The 19880-nt window shown below is 36.5% G+C and overlaps 1 pseudogene; it reads left to right on the top strand.

Annotated features, from left to right (window-relative positions):
* Positions 1 to 19189: 19189 nt before the first annotated feature.
* LOC125776423 (zinc finger matrin-type protein 2-like) lies at positions 19190 to 19875 on the top strand (annotated as a pseudogene).
* The last annotated feature ends 5 nt before the right edge of the window (positions 19876 to 19880 follow it).

The raw sequence follows: 19880 nt of genomic DNA, 5'->3' as shown, positions 1-19880 counted from the left end.
ATGGAATGAATGTTTGTGTTGAAAACAACAACCGCACAATAATCGCCAGCAAAGGCTAAGGGCGAAGCGAAAAACACACCGACTTGGAAATAAAACAAGAATGTGGATAAAATATTTACTATAACAAGCGGTTACCATGATGATAGCAAAGAAGATAGGCGAATGACACGCGTAATGTATCGAAGCGGGATAGGCCACATAGATTTTACATATCCCCACAAAAAGGTCTAACAGTGTATATTTCACAAAATCGGTGGCCAATCGACCAGGCCAAAACATGAAATTATCTGCTCACTAAAGTGTTCTCCCAATAAAGCTATTGATTGATGTGATACGTGGAAAGTGCCGCCGTCTTGCTGGAACCAAATGTCGCCCAGATAACTAGCTCCAACTTCAGACACCAAACAGTCGGATATCATGATTCCACCGGTCTATAAACCACTCCAAACCGTTGTTTTTTCGGAATGCAAAGGCAGCTCTTGAATCTCTTCAGGTTATTTTCCATCCCAAATGTGACAACTACTACTAAGGCTCAACGCTGAACATAATTTGTCTCGAAAACATCGAATTTTCTTGTAACTTTTCAAGAGCCCAAAGAACGACTTGGCACGACACACGCGTGATTGTTAAAAAAAAAGTCCCCAAAAAACTTGATGAGATCAGATTTAAAGCCAATAAAAGAAAATTTAGTATCATAGAGGACAAGTAAATTATGTAGTTATCAAACAAGCTTCTGTAAACTTTCCCTGAGATACTCGGGACTTACCTTCTCAAGTATATGGTAGCGGTCCGAATAGTATTTAACCTCATCACTCGAAGGCAACACTATCACAAAATGAAGTTACTATTGGATGTACATAGTAACTTCATTTTGAGATAGGTTACTTAGAACCGACTGTGGTGAAAACAGCACTAACTCTCGTCGACGACTACTGTCAAAAATTCCTTCAAATCGAAATCATGATTTGACAACAAATGGAAGCAGGCATTGAAGGCATTCCGAGCGTTATAGAAATTAAAATCGGTCAAAGATTCGAGCATAGAGAGAATGCTCCGGTTTAGATCAAATTTTCACCGTATTGCTTCATAACTTGTTTGACATTTTGAGGTTAATTTCATTTCATTGCTTTTAAGAATGTTTTTTGAATCTCCCTGGTTTATATTATATTTGCTTAATTCCGGTCTCCGTGTGGTATTTGTTTACTTCGCGTCCAACCAGGAGAATATTTCACAGAAGAGTTTGGCGATCTTTAAGCGCAAAAAGAACGAGGATCTGCTTTATTTCTTGACCACCCCCGAAACATGGGATCTCGGTTGTTACAAAAAAAACACGAAACAGTTAAAACAAGACCGAACGAACTAGTTTCGGTAGTTTTATTATAATTTTCACAGTTAAGCCTATATTTAGAAAAACTGGGAGTCAAACGGGTTATACCACCACAAAGTCTAAACTCTACTTTATTTTGATTACTTAATTCTAACGGCTTATGCAATCAGATATTTTAGATTATTCAATCATATCACGGGGATGTAACTTATTCACTTTAAAACTAAAAAAATAACGTATATTCCCAAAGTAGGCTTTGTCCAGACTAACCTTGTAATCTCAGCAGTCCACTTTTGCAATTTTAAAGCACATAAGGACGCAAATACTCCTAGTTTGTTTACTGTAGAACTGCGGGGTGCAGATGACACCCCTGCCGTTGATTCAAATCCATGATTGCATTGTGGAAACTGTCACTCAACTTGCGAGAAATCTCAAACTCTATCTGCAGTAATTCATGGTGTCACCCACACTCCTCCACCACGAGGCCGCACGAAGCGAAATAGGCAATATGCCTTTATAAATCATTGCATACATGGCAATAACTTTTGAACCCAACCCCATTTACCAAACAAACAGCACGTCAATGCTATGCGGCACCCTTTGCCTTACTTTATTAGCGCATTCGTTGATGAACTCAAATTCAATTTTGATTCTAACTTGTTTCACCGAAAGCGAACAACGGCGGCAGACACGACCGAGTGCTATGACAGAAGCGTCAGCGTGCTTTCGAGCATAGATATGTATGTATGTGTGCAGGAGTTACGAATGTGGCATTCGGTAGTTGTGGCCGGATATTCGAACGTTTGATTTGGGAAAGGATTCCAATTCAATAAGCACACACAGATATGAATCTATGTTTGTATGAGAATATGTGTCTGGGAGAGTGTATTTACACCTTAAGTGAGTGTGAGCGGCAATAATGCTGCACTGCATAATGGCAGCGTGCGCTCATGCCAAACACCGTTAGAAGAAGCGCCAAGCGGCGGCGTATGGCAGACAAACTTTGCGTAGGTGGGGCTTGAGAGGCAAGGGTCAAAAGTTTGGTTAATATGAAGTTGATAGCAATTCATGTGGAAATTTTTCATTGATATCGCACACCAAGCGTTTCTGGTGCGTGAGTGGGCTTTAATACAGCAAACAGACAGACAGACGAGTCAAGCAGTGAGCAAGTGAGCCTGCCAGCAAACGAAAATATTGGGACTCTTGTGCAAATTTTTCGAAATATTTCACTTTTTCCTCTTCATTGCTTATCGAGTCAAATTTTTTTCTCGCTTTTTAACTTTTTATTGACGCACTCTTTGGTGATTTATTGGGCCACTTTTGCTGTCTGCGCTTCGGCCCGTGACTGAGATTATGCAAATTTCCTGATTTTGTGGCAGATAAAGGATGTGCTTAATGAAGTCGAAATGACGAGCCAATATAAGTGCGAACCACCGCTAATTTAAGTATTTGCATAATTTTCCAACTTCTTAAGTTTATTGGCTGCCTCTAAATATTCATGCGTTTTATGGCTCTATTTTACTGAATTTTGTCGAATTTTCATTCGCAGGTGAAATGTCTGTGCTGATGCAGTGCTTTCGCCTGGGTTTACGTTGGTTTTAAGCACATTTCGTTATACTTGAACTTTGTGGCGCATATTAAATTAATGTGGGGAAGCTTTCATTGTGGTTTATTGACAAATTGTCGTGACTTTCTTTGAGTGTTGCTTCATAAATTCATTCGTGCTGAACATTTTGAAAGTGAACGTGATGAGTATGCAAATTTTGGTTGCTGTGTACATATTATATTGAGCGAAATAAATGTGGTTCAAAAGTATTAGTTTTGGTTTTACCATTTTGTGTCGCGTTGTTGTCTAATAAATAATAAGTATATTCGGCGAATATTTGATGCGTTTGCGCAAGTCTTAAAGTCAATTTAATACTCAGAAGACCTTGAATGTCTATGCCTATAGTTATTCCACTTCTTCGACGGCGACTGTCCAAAACTATGTGAAAAATGAGGTTCTGATTTATTTCGTGAACGTCGCCGAAACGTGGAATCTCGGTACTTACGAAGAACCAAGAAACAGTTAAAACAGGGGAACCGACAAACTTGCTTGACAAAAAGGAAAGTTTTTTCTTTCGGTGAAAAAGTCATGGTCACATTTAGAGTGGAAAAATAAGCTTCTCGTCGTAGCGGACGGATACCTACTTTGTAAACCTATAGATATGTAACTTATTTTTCAAACAAATCAAAAAGTTTAAGCAAGGTTGCTTCAAGAGACTATTTTGAGTATGAAGCAAAATTATTTTCATAGAACTAAGTAACTCAGCGGATCACCGCAGCAAAGTGTAATTTTTAAAGCCTAAGCAGAACATATTAAATTTACCATGGAGTTTGGAAAACTCTGAAAGCAATGTCGGAGGCGCTATAAAGTGTAAGTATAACTAGTTATTAATCCCCATGACGAGCTGAATTGATTTAGCTATGTCCAGCTGTTCGTCCTTATATAGGCTAACAAGTTCCTCACATTTGGAAATTTCGACCTGAATTTTGCACACGCCCTTTTATAACGAAAAAGTTGATCATTTGTCGGAACCTCCGATATCGAACAATTATAGCATGTAGCTGCCTTTCGATTTGACCAATCAAATTCAAGTCCTTATATAAAAACTTTTTATACTCTCGCAACAATGTTGCTAAGTACTCTCCTTATAGTTTTGTTCACATAACGGTAGTTTGTAAGTCCTAAAACTAAAAGAGTCAGATATAGGGTTATATATACTAAAGTGATCAGGGTGACGAGTAGAGTTGAAATCCGGATGTCTGTCTGTCCATCCGTCCGTCTGTCCGTCCGTCCGTGCAAGCTGTAACTTGAGTAAAAATTGAGATATCATGATGAAACTTGGTACACGTATTTCTTGGCTCCATAAGAAGGTTAAGTTCGAAGATGGGCAAAATCGGCCTACTGCCACGCCCACAAAATGGCGGAAACCGAAAACCTATAAAGTGTCATAACTAAGCCATAAATAAAGGTATGAAAGTGAAATTTGGCACAAAGGATCGCATTGGGGAGGGGCATATTTGGACGTAATCTTTTTGGAAAAGTTGACATGGCCCCGCCCCCTACAAAGTTTTTTGTACATATCTCGGAAACTACTACAGCTATGTCAACCAAACTCTATAGAGTCGTTTCCTTCAGGCATTTCCATATACAGTTCAAAAATGGAAGAAATCGGATAATAACCACGCCCACCTCCCATACAAAGGTTATGTTGAAAATCACTAAAAGTGCGTTAACCGACTAACAAAAAACGTCAGAAACACTAAATTTTACGGAAGAAATGGCAGAAGGAAGCTGCAGCCAGGCTTTTTTTAAAAATTGAGAATGGGCGCGGCGTCGCCCACTTATGGACCAAAAACCATATCTCAGAAACTACTAGACCGATTTCAATGAAATTCCGTATATAATATTTTCTTAACACCCCAATGACATGTACGAAATATGGGAGAAATCGGTTCACAACCACGCCTTCTTCCAATATAACGCTATTATGAATTCCATCTGATGCCTTCTCTGTATAATATATATATTAGGAACCAATGATGATAACGGAATAAAACTTTACACAAATACGGTATTTGAGCTGAGATATCCCTTCTGGAAAAATTGTCGTGATCGGACTAAAACTTTTCAAGGTCCTTGATATCGAACACGAAGAACTCAGTGCCTAACCTAACCTAACCTAATTTTTCACCGAAAATATCGGTAAATTTCACGGATAATGAAATCTCGATTACCACTTTATCATGCGAGAGTACAAAATGTTCGGTGACACCCGAACTTAGCCCTTCCTTACTTGTTAATGTGTGAAATTATCTTCACGAAATTTTGCATAGATGACAGTCCAAGACAACGCTATAACCCCAGAATATTGTTCAGATCGGGCCACTATAGCATATAGCTGCTATACAAACTAACCGTTCAAAATCAAGATAAGATCTTTGTGTACCCTTTTATGTGAAGGGTATTATAACTTCGATGCAACCGAAGTTAAAGTTTTTTCTTGTTTTTATATAATTTTTGCTGGCTTCTGCCCCCTTGTTCTACGAAAAACCGCTTTACCTCTTGACAGCCTTACTCCGTGGACTCTCATTAGAACTCATTAGCTTAGTCATACCAAGTGATTTTTGTTTCTTAAATAAAATATGTACATTATTTTCTTACCCTTCTCCACTTTTTCCATGCTTCAACCGAACCAACCACCAATTTACCTAAGGAAAAGCAGCAAGTTATCGTTTAGTACATTTTTAAATGACGTCTAGACATTCCGCTCGTTGTCGCCATCCGCAATTTTTTACATTTAACGTAATTTGCTCTGCAGTTGCATATTTTGCAAGTCACCAAATCCTTTCGCTTACTCACTTTTAACATTTGCTTTACATTTCGTCGAAGTTGTGCCTTTGTTTTTGGCCACAACACTCAAAGGGACACTTAAGCAGGGCAAACAAGCAGCGCATATGGCCGTTGAAGGGAAGCTTGTAAGCAGAAACGTTATTATTAAAAGCGAATTGGAAGTTGCAATATGATAATTAAAACATGCAAACCTAACATAACAACGAACACTTCCGTTTCCGCTGCGTAATCACCAAGCGTACGAGTAAAAGGACACTCATGCAAAGTCAACACGCGCTCATGTGTCTCCATATGTACGTGTAAGGCAGTAAGCGTCTACTTACGTTGTGTAATTCATAAGTGCTCATATAAAATAAAGTGCCAGCAGCAAGGTTTTTTCCGCCTGCCGAGTCATATTCGCTATGTTTTGTTGTTGTTGTTTGCGAATGAATTTGAAGTTATGAACTTTACGAGCATAAACTTGTCATTGCACTAACGACTTAACGGTATAATATGTACAACACTGCAATGACTGTGTTGCGAAGTAGTGGTCGAATATGTGTTTCCACTTGAGTTGTTCACTCTCTAAATCATAAATTGGACATATGTACATACTATATGTATATTTATAATGGGTTCTTCTAGCATAGCAATTTGGAAATATTACATTTTAGTTCTTCATGTTTTTAAAGCACATTTTTGTCAGCAAAATTTTAATAATTTCTGTAGATATCGTTATTTGAGAGACATGCGATGTACGCCAGTGATACAGGGTTTAAGTATTTTTAAAAGGCGTTAAAAGCACATTTCTTGAAACTACTTAAAAAAAAATTTATATCGTAAAGAGCGAAGGGAAGTCGCTTGGGAAGGTCGAGCGGCTTCAGTTCTTGCACAAGCTCTATTTCGTACGCTTTTGATTTAAGACCTAGACGTAAAATGCGTGAAATCGTTCCAAAAAAATCGTGATAAATACTTGTATTTAAATGATAAGGATGGCAAGACGAGATGAATTTCTAGTGACTGTCTGTCCATCTGTTCATGCAAACGATAAGTTGAGTAAAAATTGAGATATCTTAATGAAACTTGGTTGATATACAGATGGGCGGAAATGGACCATTGACACACCTACACAACACTATTAAATGAAAACCTATAAAGTGAGATAAGTAAATACTAAATAAAAATACGAAATTGTAAATTAGTACAAGAGATCGCAGTAGCCAGAGACACCTGTAGTTTTAATGTACATATCTTCCAAACCGCTAAAGTTATATCTACTCCACTTACTGAGAAGGAATCATTTTAATACCTCTTCATAATATGTGAAAATGCCTAAAATCAGATAATAACCACGTCCACTGCCCACACAATGGTTATGCTGTGAAAAAAAAAACAACAAAAAGTGCGATAACTCACTGAATGAATTATCCGGAAGTACAAAATGTTACTACCACCCTGGTAGAGAAGAGCTTTATGGAAGCAGTTATAAAAATTTGACTATGGGCGCGGCAACGCCCACTTTTGGGTGAAATTTCCCTGCGGAACTACTTGATCAAAATTTGTTCAGTGAGGCTCCCAAAACATTCCTATTATAGACTGTGAAAATGCCTGCGAAATCGTAGATAAATCTTTGCTCGCTTAGTGTCTTTTAAGTAAATATGTCAACTTGTGATCAAAAAATGTCCAAAAAGCGGTCTAGTCCCTAGAATATGTGGACGTCAGCGCCTTTTTGCCGCAAATATCGGTCAATGTGTGAAATATATGTATAATTTAAATTTGGAGAGAATCCTTTCTGATAATAGTATGTCTGGGTGTTACAAATGGGTTGAATTGTGTCAATACTTACCTTAGCCCCGATATACCTAAATAATTTTTAATTTCCGATTCACTTTATACCGCGATAGAAAAATACAAGGTGCGTTCCAAAGTAAACAGAACTTAAAAAAAAAACAGAACAAATGACACTTTGAAAACGTTGAAACCACTCGTACACTCTGCTACGGGATAGACAATCATCGCCATAAACTTGTCATGTTCATCAATTGAAACGTTTCGGTAAAAGGTTTACCATACTAACACTAAAAACGCAATAACTTCTCTTCAAATCGATGAATTCTCACTGGACAATCGATAGAGATAGCAGATTCTAACGTATAGATGGCGCCACTAGGGAGCGCTAGATTCAAAAAGTCCTGTTTACTTTGGACCGCACCTTGTAGATAAGATTTCTTACATATTGACTGATAGATATATAAGAAATTTTAATGGCATTCAGAAATAATCACTTTCCAATAACGGTGTATCCACTTGTCTTAAATTGATGATATTACAGAGATGCTTTCCCTTGTTTAATGTAAAGGTTTGTCAACATCTGAGGGTGTTTCCCAGATTTTGATCCTCGCATTTCATCCTTACTTGTTACTATTTTATTTTGATTACTCTTTCAGTTTGTGTCATTGCTTAAAAAATAAAAAAATAATGAATAAGTGACAGCTTTATTTGTAAAAAGTTTATTTATTGTATAAATGCTCCAACACAAATTCAATAAAATCGCATAACTTTTAAAATGTTGCGCCCTCAAGTCAACAATAGCGGCCTGACTTATTAAAGCTCGCAACTGAAATGGTTTTGACACGCACACTTTGGTTCGGAATCGCTTTGGGTCAAATTGCAGTTCATTCGCGTACACCGCCACACACACACACACACACGCCAGCAGTTAACAAGTGCATTCTTACACTTTCTATTGAATAGCGTAAAACTTTTCAAGTAGAGCTTTTGAATTGTATACATAAGTATCTCTCTGCACCGTTATTCATGCCCATACAAATGCTCAAATGAAAAGGTAGCGATAAATAGTTCAAAAAGAAATTGTACAGTTAACCCTATAGGGCAGCACATATGTATGCATGCTACATATGCTTGACTGTTAGTATTGATTCGAAAAATAGCGCAAACAAAGTTAGAAGTTTGTTTTCAAAACTATTTGCCGCTGCAGTAATAGACATCGCAACATCCTGAATAACAACCGGTGCGCCATTCAATTCAATAAGCACTCGTATGCGCTTATATTTTTTATTTACACACATACCAACACATACATATGTAGACATTCAATTTTAAATACACGTGTTCATTTGTCTGATTTTACACCTTTGAATTCGAGCTTGTGTGGCAGGAACAAATTTGTTGCAAGTAAAAGTAAATATTTCTTTGATTTTTTAAAACCCCTATATATATGTACATATATTGAAATAAAGTTTTACTATACAATCGCGTATGCAGGAAATGTTTTACGAATCAACTTTGCCTAAGTGACTATAAATCTCAAACCGGTTTCGACCCGGTTTCTCAAAATTCATTGGAATATTTCAAAAATTGAGGAGCATATTAGTATAGTCCCTAAAAAACTTTGCCTTAAATATCGCTGGTTCGGAACTGTGTTTAGACTTAAAGTGTCTTAGGCAAAGTTGTTCACAATGATCCGATAATTTTCAATTTTTAGGCTCCCTGTAAATCGACCCGCTTTAATGTACATTGTAATGGAGCATTCATACTTATTCTTATATAGCTTTATCTGTAACCTGCTTTGGGAACCATCATACCACTTAAATGTATCCAAAAAGTAAGAATCAAAGCTAATGTGTAGATCTGAGGAATTTGAAGACAAGCCTTTTTTATTAATGTTCGCAAGAGGAACCTTATCAAGTCTTTTGAACAAAAACTTTTAAAATGTTACGAATTTTGGTGAAAGATATCAAACTAAACATAATTGTACTGACTTTTTGAGTTGAGGCATACTTTGACTAGTAAGTAATCTCTTTAGTAGTAGTGTCACTTTGAACTGTTTTTGGTTTCGAAGTCCTTATATTTCATTTGTTATGGGCTCTTACCACATTTCCAAGCACAAAACTTTTGTCTTAGGAAACATGTGTAGGTTAAAATCGTATACTATATTTATAAAATTTCTTCAAAAGATTACAAAAAGCATAATATTTGTAGTTTTTTACTACAAGATCTCCAATATAAAGCTCCATATTATAAAATAACGTAACGCACCATTTCCTCAATTTGCTAAAGCAACATGATCCTAAATGTAGGCAATATTTTTGAGTAAGTTCCAAGATGGAACTATTTCTAAAGAACAACTTTCTGTAAATACTATAATATATTTATAAAGAGGTATTTAAAACTTAACATATTTTCTAGATTCTATGAGAATATTTTCTTTTATTATTATACTTGAATAAGCAAGCAAAAAATCTATGAAAAAAGACTATGAAAGTTAACTCAATATTTCCAGTCATTTAAATAATATCCTTTATTGCAGCCAGTTTTTCTAAACAATACTCACAAATTATACTTCTTAAAAGCTTGAAGCTAGCCCTAAACGTAGTCTAAGTCCTCACGAAATTTGCATAAAATGTATAAGACCAGCCGCTAAGCAGCCACTCGACTTTTATCTGCGCCTCAATCGTAGTCTTTTCAGCGAAATTACCCCACACAGCTGTCAGGCGCCCGCCACTTCCTATTAAGGCAGTCTATTTGGCATTTGCGCCATCACGCACACGCTTAAGGATACGAAAACGCATTGACGCCTTGAAGTATGCTCCTATGCGCCAGCGAATGCTTGCACAAAAGCGCACACATCCATACAAACGCCTGCGATGTTCGAGTTTAGAAGGGTGCCTCCACTTGCAGCAGTGCCACATTGCACATTTCATATGTCCACACACATACATACATACATATATATATTTACTGATGCGCTTGCGTGCCTACACTTTGGAGTGTTTGTACGTTTACTTTTGAGTGCTGTGCAGCACAGTTACATCCGTTTCCGGCTTTTAAAAAATTGCTTTTCATGTTTGCAGTAAGTTTGGCACGCGAGAAGGCCCGATATTTACTCCTGATTGTGCTCTGCGTGGTGCATGCGTTTGCTTCTCCATACATACATACATATGTATGTATATATGTACATGTGTGTTTGTTTGGTGATGCGTTGCCGTTTTTGCCACTATTGCATTTGTGTGCGCACCGCAACGCATATGTTTTATGAGTCCTGTTTTCCAGGAATACCTTTATGCTTTTGTCGACGCACCAAACGAGTGTTCTGTCGTTTCCGCGCTGTCTTCCCTTGCCGCCTGTTTATTTTGCACTATTCATTGCACATACTTCTATTCGTTGATTGTTTATCACCTTGACTGCGTATGCTTTCTCTGAAATAGTTTGTGGATTGTGTGCTTACTGACAACGCAGGGATATAGTATATTATACATATGTATGTACTTATGTATCAGGTCGTCTTCACGCAACAACCGCAAAGGTATTTCCTCGGTTCTTTTTTAGGATTGCACTGAGCAGTTCAAAACCTGGTTCAGGAAGCGTTGTAATTCATTAAAAGTAGCAAAATATGAGTAATCGAGTTTACGACAAAATAGTATGAGCGTACATATGTACAATAAAAATAAAAGCTTGTTAAGAAAAGTTATAGTTAAAAAATGGATAACTGTGCTTCAGACAATTAATTTACTTCACTATTATCGCAAAAATACTGAAACTTATAAAAGAAATGAAAACTAAAAGTTCTAATGTACAATGTACAAAATAAGCAGTGAACACCCAAAAGAGTTTGTTACTGTTACCGGCAAAAACATCAAAAAAGTCCATAAAATGATTTTGGCTGACCATAAAGTGAAGTTGTTCGAGATAGCAGGCACAATAAAGATATCAACTGAACATTTAGATCATATTATTCACGAATATTTGGGTATGAGAAAGTTCCGTCCAAAAAGGCGCGGGAACTCACCTTTTACCAAAAACAACGACGAGTTGATGATTCGCTGCAGTGTTTAGAGATCATCAGGCGTAATGAATCTTAGTTTTTGCGGCAATAAGTGACAATGTATGAAACATAGCTCCACCATTCCACTCCGAAGTCCAATAGTCCAATCGACAATCATCCGAGTGGACTGCACACGATAAACCCGCTCGAAAGTGTGGAAAAACACAACAGTCGGCTGACAAGGTTATGACGTCTGTATTTCGGATGAAATAACGTTTATTGAATTAAAAAAAACTATTACATAGCCTTATTAGACCTTCCGAAGGACGAAATCGCCAAAAAACGACCGCATTTGAAGAAAAAGAAAGTGCTGTTTCAACAAAAAAATGCACCGTGTCAAAATTCAGTAAAAACGTTAGCGTTCGAGTTGCTTAAGCATCCACCGTATTCTCCAGATCTAGCTCTTATATCGGTATTCTGCGTGAGACAATTGTCTCATGTCTCTAATAGTGACTATAGTAATTTAGTGATTCTGTTAGTCAGGAGTCTCGTTTTGGTATTCTGGCAAATAGAGTATACTACTTTACAGTATACTACTATACTGTAACTGCCAGAATACCAAAATGAGACTCCTGACTAACAGAATCACTAAATTACTATAGTCACTATTAGAGACATGAGACAATCGTCTCACGCAGAATACCGACATTAGTCACTATTTCCTGTTCTCTGCCCTCTGCACCATATATATACATACATACATATGTATGTATCAGCACGGGGATGATGAGAGACTTGTAGAGCTTGGTCTTTGCTCGTCGAGAGGAGACTATACTTCTCAATTGTCTAATTCACCTCTAGATAAACAACGCATTCATCTGGCTTACTAACGGCCAAAAAGTCTATAGTAAATAAGGCGTGACAACCGGCCAGTATAACCTAACCTAACCTAACTTAAGTTCGTTTACCAAACGCAAATAATAAGTTGGCAAATATTAATCCAAAAGTGTCATGAATAACACAAATAAACAAATATGTAATTTATATGAATTTTGAATTTTAGATATAACAACGATTAAGTGGCCACACTGATTCCCGTTGCCACCTTACACATCACATTTCACATAAACACCATGAGTAATCCATCGATGCCATAATTTATTATGCAAAATTGTTGCGTCTGGAAAAAATAAAAATACCGTTATAAATTACACAGTGAAAATGCATGATTTATTCGTATTTGCATTTGGTAATACGAGACTGGCTTGTAACCCGATGCCATTAAATGTGGCGCCTCGCACAGCATGGACGTGTGCAAGCATGGGAATTGACAAAATGGTTTCATATGCATGCTTGAATGGATAAACGCAAACATTTCGGCATAAATAAATTAATAAAATAAAATAAAATAATATATTTTACAAAGTTGCAGTGGCGAAAAAAACACCAACTCTTAGCAATTATCAATAAAAATAATTGTACATGATTGCATGTTGACGCACACACACATAAGTAAATATGTTTAAAATGCCGTTATAGCGTGCGAGCTTGCATGTATCAAGCGCATAAATGATCCCCTGTGGCGTTTTTAACACCCCATAAATTTGCACAAATCACCAAAACACGCGGAAAAAACACGCATAAAAAGCGTAAACAACAAAAACAACAGCAAACATACTCACACACACACACACAGATACAAATGACTGCGACTTCTATTATTATTTATGCGCACAAACTGCGTATAACGGTAATAATAATGAAAATGATAATAAATATTTTGCATTGTTTATTTAATTTGCCAACACGAAAATCGAGTTAACAATTTTCGTTTGTTTTCATTTGCATGTCTGCTGCCCCACATGTGGTGTTTGTGTGCGCGTGCGCGGTGTGAGGCAGTTGTGTTTGAGCAGTCAATAACCAGTTGGTGTTGTTGTTGGCCCACTGCAATGCCAGTCATTTGTTTAGGAAATTGCATTTAATTGATTTACCAACACAGGCGCCCAGCTGGGACGCCATAACCGTAAATAAATATAAATAAATTTGCCATTGCACACATACATATGTATGTGCAATGAATATCTATTTATTTATTCACTGCCACTTGTAATTGCTTTTATTAATTTATTTGAATTGTTTTTTCTGTGAACTTTTTCATTTGATTACTTTCTGTGCATGTGTGTGTGTGTGTTTTGCGAGACTTATCGCCGCCAAAACATTTAAATATTTGATTTTATAAAATATCAAATTCACTGCAGCATACAAATGCAAAATTTATTTTGTGAATTTGCCAACAAGCTGCCAATATAAGCTAGACAATGCATGAGCATGGGCAATCAAGTACAGTGCTGCCAATGAAATTAGCATAAGCAAAAAGGGAAGATATAAAATACATGCAAACATACATACATATGTACATACTTATGTACATAGACAATGTGGGACAAACTCTACATATATCGCTTTCATGGTTCCGAAAGAACAAAACCTTTTTAGAAGTTGCATAATTTGTGATAAAACAACGAAGTTATACACGAAAAAAACATTTTTTGGCGAAAAATTTACTTAATTCCAGGTATTATTGCGTTTTGGAATTAACTTGAAGCCGCCTTGGCATCGATTCTACAAAATTTGGAAAATCTGTAGATATAATGCTCTTCCAAGCACCACATATGCGTTTTTCTGGTATAGATGCGGTTAAAGCCTGTTTTAATTTAGACTTAAGCGGTCAAGATTTATAAAAAATCAGATTATTTTTACTTAAGGGGGAACTTGCTTTGGAGACTTCAAAACATTGATTTTTTAGGGAGGGAATGAAATAATTGATTAAAGCGAAATTTCTGGGTTTATAGTTATGTATATATTTAAACATCATCCGAAATTTTTTTTGGATGCGAAATCTTTGATATTCTATTTTTCTTTGGCTTTTGCTTCTATTGGGAAGCAATTGGCCGATGCATCTCGCATGTATGTACATCTGTCGGACGGCGGGCAGGATGCAGGTCGCAAATTCTATCAGAAACAAAACAAAAAATGCAAAGAGATTCACATTTGTTAATAACTTATTTTTTTCATTTTTGACCAAAAAAAATTTTACTTTATGTTGTTTAAAAATATTGACTTATCTAAGTTTTTTTTTTTGTTTAAATAGATGATAATTTAATGTCAAACATAATAAGCTTTGCCCCAATTTCATACCACGTTTAGTTTTTTTCCATTATGTCCGCCAATTAAGGAAAATCGTAAAAATGAAGAACCGAGAAATCGCGCGTCAAAGTTTTTGTTTTCTGCCCAAGCGCTCATACATATATCTGCGAGACGCTCGGTCATTATTTCCCTTCTCGCTTCGACAATATTTCGAATTCCCTTCTATAACATTGGGGACATATTCTTAGATAATTTTTAAAGAGATTTAAGCAAAAAAAATCGATTTTTTGAAGCTTCTAAAGCAGGCTCCCCCCTTAAAGTACACCTTAGGGTGCTGAAAGTTTTATTCACAAGATAGACTTATGGAAAAAATTATTTCCCTGTCCAATACGCTGCTCTTCCAAAGCTTTATACTGTATATGCGTTTTTCAAGAACAACAACGAAGACTATCTCATCTATCTATTCAAAATTTTCACACTAGCTTCTCAGTAAATTCATCGAGTACGACCTTTTAGACTCCCCGTAGCCGTCATTTTGTATAAAAATATAAATATATATTTTGTTCAACACTCAAAGAAATGTTAAATTAAGCCGAAGAGAGAATAATTCGATCTATTTTTCTTGACTTACCGAATACAAAAGCAAAGTGAGTCTTTTTTTGAAGGCTCTAAAACGAATTATCGTCCTTATATAGGGTCACCCATTTCTAGGTTCCCTATTTTTTTAAAGAAAAAAATACAGAAACTTCAAATTTAGTGCGGAATGTATATTATCATTCGAAAGAACATTCTTTCACATTTATTCTTTGAAGATAATCTCTTTCAAATGTTGGCCATCCATCCGTTGAGTCAAATTTTCGATGACTTGTTCGAGCAATTCAACTGATAACTGGCGAATTCCACGTGTGACGGCTTGCTCCAAGGCCTGGATCGAAGCGGGATTATCTACATAGACTTTAGACTTTACATACCCCCTCAAGAAAAAGTCTAACGTGAAATTATCTGCTCACCGGGGTGTTCTCTCAATAGATCCATTGATTGATGCGATATGTGGGAAGTGGCGCCGTTTTGTTGAAAGCCAATGTCGGCGAGATCACGAACTTCAATTTCAGACATTCAATAGTCGCTTATCATGGTGCGGTAGCAGTCGCCATTGACGGTTATATTCTCACCGACATCATTTTTGAAGAGGTATGGACCGATGATGCCACCGGCCATCAAATCAAACCAAATCGTTGTTTTTTCTGGATTAATTGGCAGCTCTTGAATCTCTTCCTCTTGCTCTTCGTCCCAAATGCGGCAATTCCACTTGTTTACATACCCATTGAGCAGGAAATGTGCCTCTTCACTGAATAAAATTTTACTCAAAAACGTCGGTTACTCTTGGAACTTTTCAAGACTCTATAGAGCGAAGCAATGTTGCTTGGGAAGGTCGAGCGGCTTCAGTTCTTGCGCAAGCTGTATTTTTTTACGCCTTTAAGATCTCGAAGTAAAATGTGCCAAGTCGTTCCATACGTCAGTCCGAGTTGCTGCGAATGACGCCGAATCGACTCTCCACAATCTTCGTGTACACTCTCAGCTACGGGTTCTATATTTTCTTCACTGCGTGCTCGACGTATTATATTCGGGCGAATATTATCCAACAATTAAAACTGAGCCTCAAGATAGGTGATGATGTTGCGAATATTTGGTAAGGCTATTGAAAAAAGTACTTCTACTGGATCACCCGTTATATCTTTAACATGTGTAGTACAAGTATAAAGCGCAAATTAAACTTTCTCGAAAGATATCTGGTAGGATTTATCAGAAGCGTTTTGTTTTGGCAATTTTCTTTTCTCTTCACTTTGTTGCTAGATGGCAACCCTATTCCAAAATATTATTAAATGAAATATTTCAAAAATTCTTTGCCTTATATGTTATACAATTAGGATACTTTCTGTGTTAAAATTTGCCGTTTTAGTTCCTCATAATACCATAATACCATGAAGCATTGTTTTAATTAAGCTCAGCTAGGTAAGAAAAGGAGACCATCCTAAACCTATGGATCATTTTCGATGTTCTAATAATAGGTTATTCTCTAATTCTGGCTTCCCTATTGCGCATTACAATTTTTTCAACCGATATTGTACTTGTCTATTTACATATGTATGTACATATATGTATTTAGAAGCATACCTGCATTTATGTACATATATTTGAAAAACATAGCATCACTGTGGGTATTTTTGTTTATGCGTGTTTTTTTTATGAACCTTTGCTTTTGTTTTCTGTCTAGTCAAAATTTTCATTCGCTATTGACGCGGAATTAAGTCGATTGCATTACAATTATGTATACCGTTTTTTCTGCGGACTGCTACGGACACTATTTCTCCATTTTTTTCATGCAAATATTTAACAATTAAATTGTAAGTTTATTACGAATTCATTTCGAGCTTTGGCGGATTTTTAATTTTATGCTGGCTCAAAATGGCTATATTCGCACATACCACAGTATCTACACACGCACTGATTTACATATACATACATATGTACTTATGTGATTGCCATTGCTTTTTTAATGACATTGTTTTTGCATGAGCAGGCTAATACTTTTAAACCGCAAAATCCCTTTTGCATGCAGGCATATATTATTAAAAATGTATTTTATGAAATCTTTTGCCATATTTTTTCCGGTCACCATTCATGGCATTTAACTTAATTTGTTGCAATTAATTGTGTGGCGACAATGTGAGCATAAGTTTTAATGCAATTATTTAGAGTATAGCGCGTTCATAATTAATTCGTGTTTATGCGCATATTCTATATTTTTAATAACACTAATGACTTTAGAAATGTTTATAATTGATTTTTGATTTGCAGACTGTTTTTATACTCTATGTTGTACTGCTAATCAGTGGATGTCAATTATTCAGAACTTTTTTGTCTCATTTCACTGAATTTACTTAGTAACGCCGATGATGACATTTTTTCAAGCAAAGCTAGAACATAACGATTAGTAAAGATCTAGAGGGTTAAGCTCAGAAAAATTCTCTGTTTGACAATATATTCTGAGAGTGGGGGAAAAAAAGAATTTCTACATTTTGTATAGTAGGGGGAGGATCGAAAGCTGGAGTACGGAACTTTAATCCGCTGAACCTAACCTACTCCCAACTCAAGACACTCCCACGGAACCGCCGGCTAAGTATTACTTCGTGGGAGGGACAAGGCATTTATGTCTCCTCTATTGCGCGGACTGACCTACGCCTAGTCTGTTGAAAAAGTCACCAAACTGAGACTTACTTTTGTGGAGCAACGCACATTTAATGATGTGAACAATAAAATGTCTCCTTTTAAAATTGAGGAGAGTGCAAAAAATGAGATGAAATATCTTGCAAAAAGAGATGTTGAAGTTGATGAGACAACAGAAGAGCACGACTTAATGGTAGCTAACAACAAGTCGACAACTAATCAAAAACCATGGATCCTGGCAGAAACGAAGAAAACTAAAGAGGAGGTTAAAGCAAGCACCTCCTCAATGAACGCAAATAAAATCAATGTAGAAGCAGTTAAAAATTTAGATAATGATTTTAAACAAGCGATTATAACAACCACGGTAAGAGAAAACTTGAAGAGGCAGTTTATTCCTCGGGAGAGTCCTCACTTCGGAGGAAGTAGGGAAGATGGTTATCTTTTTACAGATGAAACAATGGATCTTGACCCGCTTGATGAAGAGCCAAATGAAGACAAGACAATTAAAGTCGCTGACGATGGAGGTATGACCATGGAAGATGCAGTACTAAATCCAAAGGCCAAGAAGAAGAAACGGATGGCATGTCTACCAATCAAACACATTGAACAATTACCGAAAGAGAAAGGCAGTGAAGAGGAGAATACTAAGGTACAAAAAATGAAGTGTCACATCAAAGGTACACCGTCGTCCGATGTGAAAGATGAAAAGTCAGCAGGATACCGTTATAACGAAGTTGCAGAAATAGTTAAGAGCAAACTATCATTAATTCAACACAGAAAGGTGCATAGTTATCGTGAACGTCACTTAGTTGGCGAACATGACACGATCACAAACTGTTGTTACTTTTGTCGCCCGGGAGAATGTTCAAAATTGAACATGTTCGTTGCTGCGAAAGGACGGACAAAAACATTATATTTAAAAACTTTTATATATTTCACAATTGTTAAATCTTACTATTGATACAGTCCACTAATATTAGATATTTATGTTCAAATATATTGAACATATATACATGCACATATACATAAACATACTTAAAATGCATTGTCATGCACAACAATAGCATTCAACAGACAATAACACAAACATTACTAAGGATAAGATGTTTGCAAATGATAACCCATGGGTTCTTAGAATACATTTTAGCAACTGCTTGTAAATGTACTCACATTAAAACAAACCCAAGGTCACATAACATAGGTTGAAAACAACACCATACCATGTAGCATAAACAATATGCTACATACATATGAACATACACAAATACACATATATTAAGATAGTTAAGATAGTTCTAAAAATTATATATAAATACGTGAAAATACTAAATAAAATCAGACTAAAATAGTTCACGTAGAGTGAAACACTTGTTCCTTCGAGCCTTGTCTTGAGTTGTGATAATTTGTGGAATTATATTTGTAAATAAAAGGTTTTTAAATAAGTTGCTTATAATGTCTATGCGACCGGATGATCATCGTCGAAAATGGGATAAGACAGAATACCAACGACTGGCACAGGAAAGGTTACAAAACCAGACGGCTAAGGCATATCCGAAGGATGAAGAACCCATACAACGCGAGAACCTAAAGCGGCGGGACTAGAAAGTCGATCTTGACAGTAAACTCGGAAAAAGCGTTGTTATAAACAAGAACACTCCTACCTCACAATCTGGTGGCTACTATTGCAATGTATGCGACTGTGTCGTTAAAGACTCAATTAATTTTCTTGATCATATCAATGGCAAAAAACATCAATGTAATTTGGGCATGTCCATGAAAGTGGAGCGCAGTACTGTCGATCAAGTAAAAGAACGATTTAAAGCGAATAAACAAAATATGGAAGAAAAACAAAAAGATTACGAGTTGGAACGGCGCTTACGTGAAGCTAAAGAGGAGGAAGAACGTTACAAGGAGCATCGAAAAGAGAAACGGGAAGAGCGTAAAAGGAAAGCCAGTGATACCGACCTATTGGGTGGCGGTTTGTCTGATGATATGGCAGCTATTATGGGATTTTCTGG

Source organism: Bactrocera dorsalis, chromosome 2, assembly GCF_023373825.1.
Source record: "Bactrocera dorsalis isolate Fly_Bdor chromosome 2, ASM2337382v1, whole genome shotgun sequence".
Taxonomy (NCBI): Eukaryota; Metazoa; Arthropoda; class Insecta; order Diptera; family Tephritidae; genus Bactrocera; species Bactrocera dorsalis.
The sequence above is the reverse complement of the archived record's forward strand: the minus strand, read 5'-3'. Positions and strand labels throughout refer to the sequence as shown.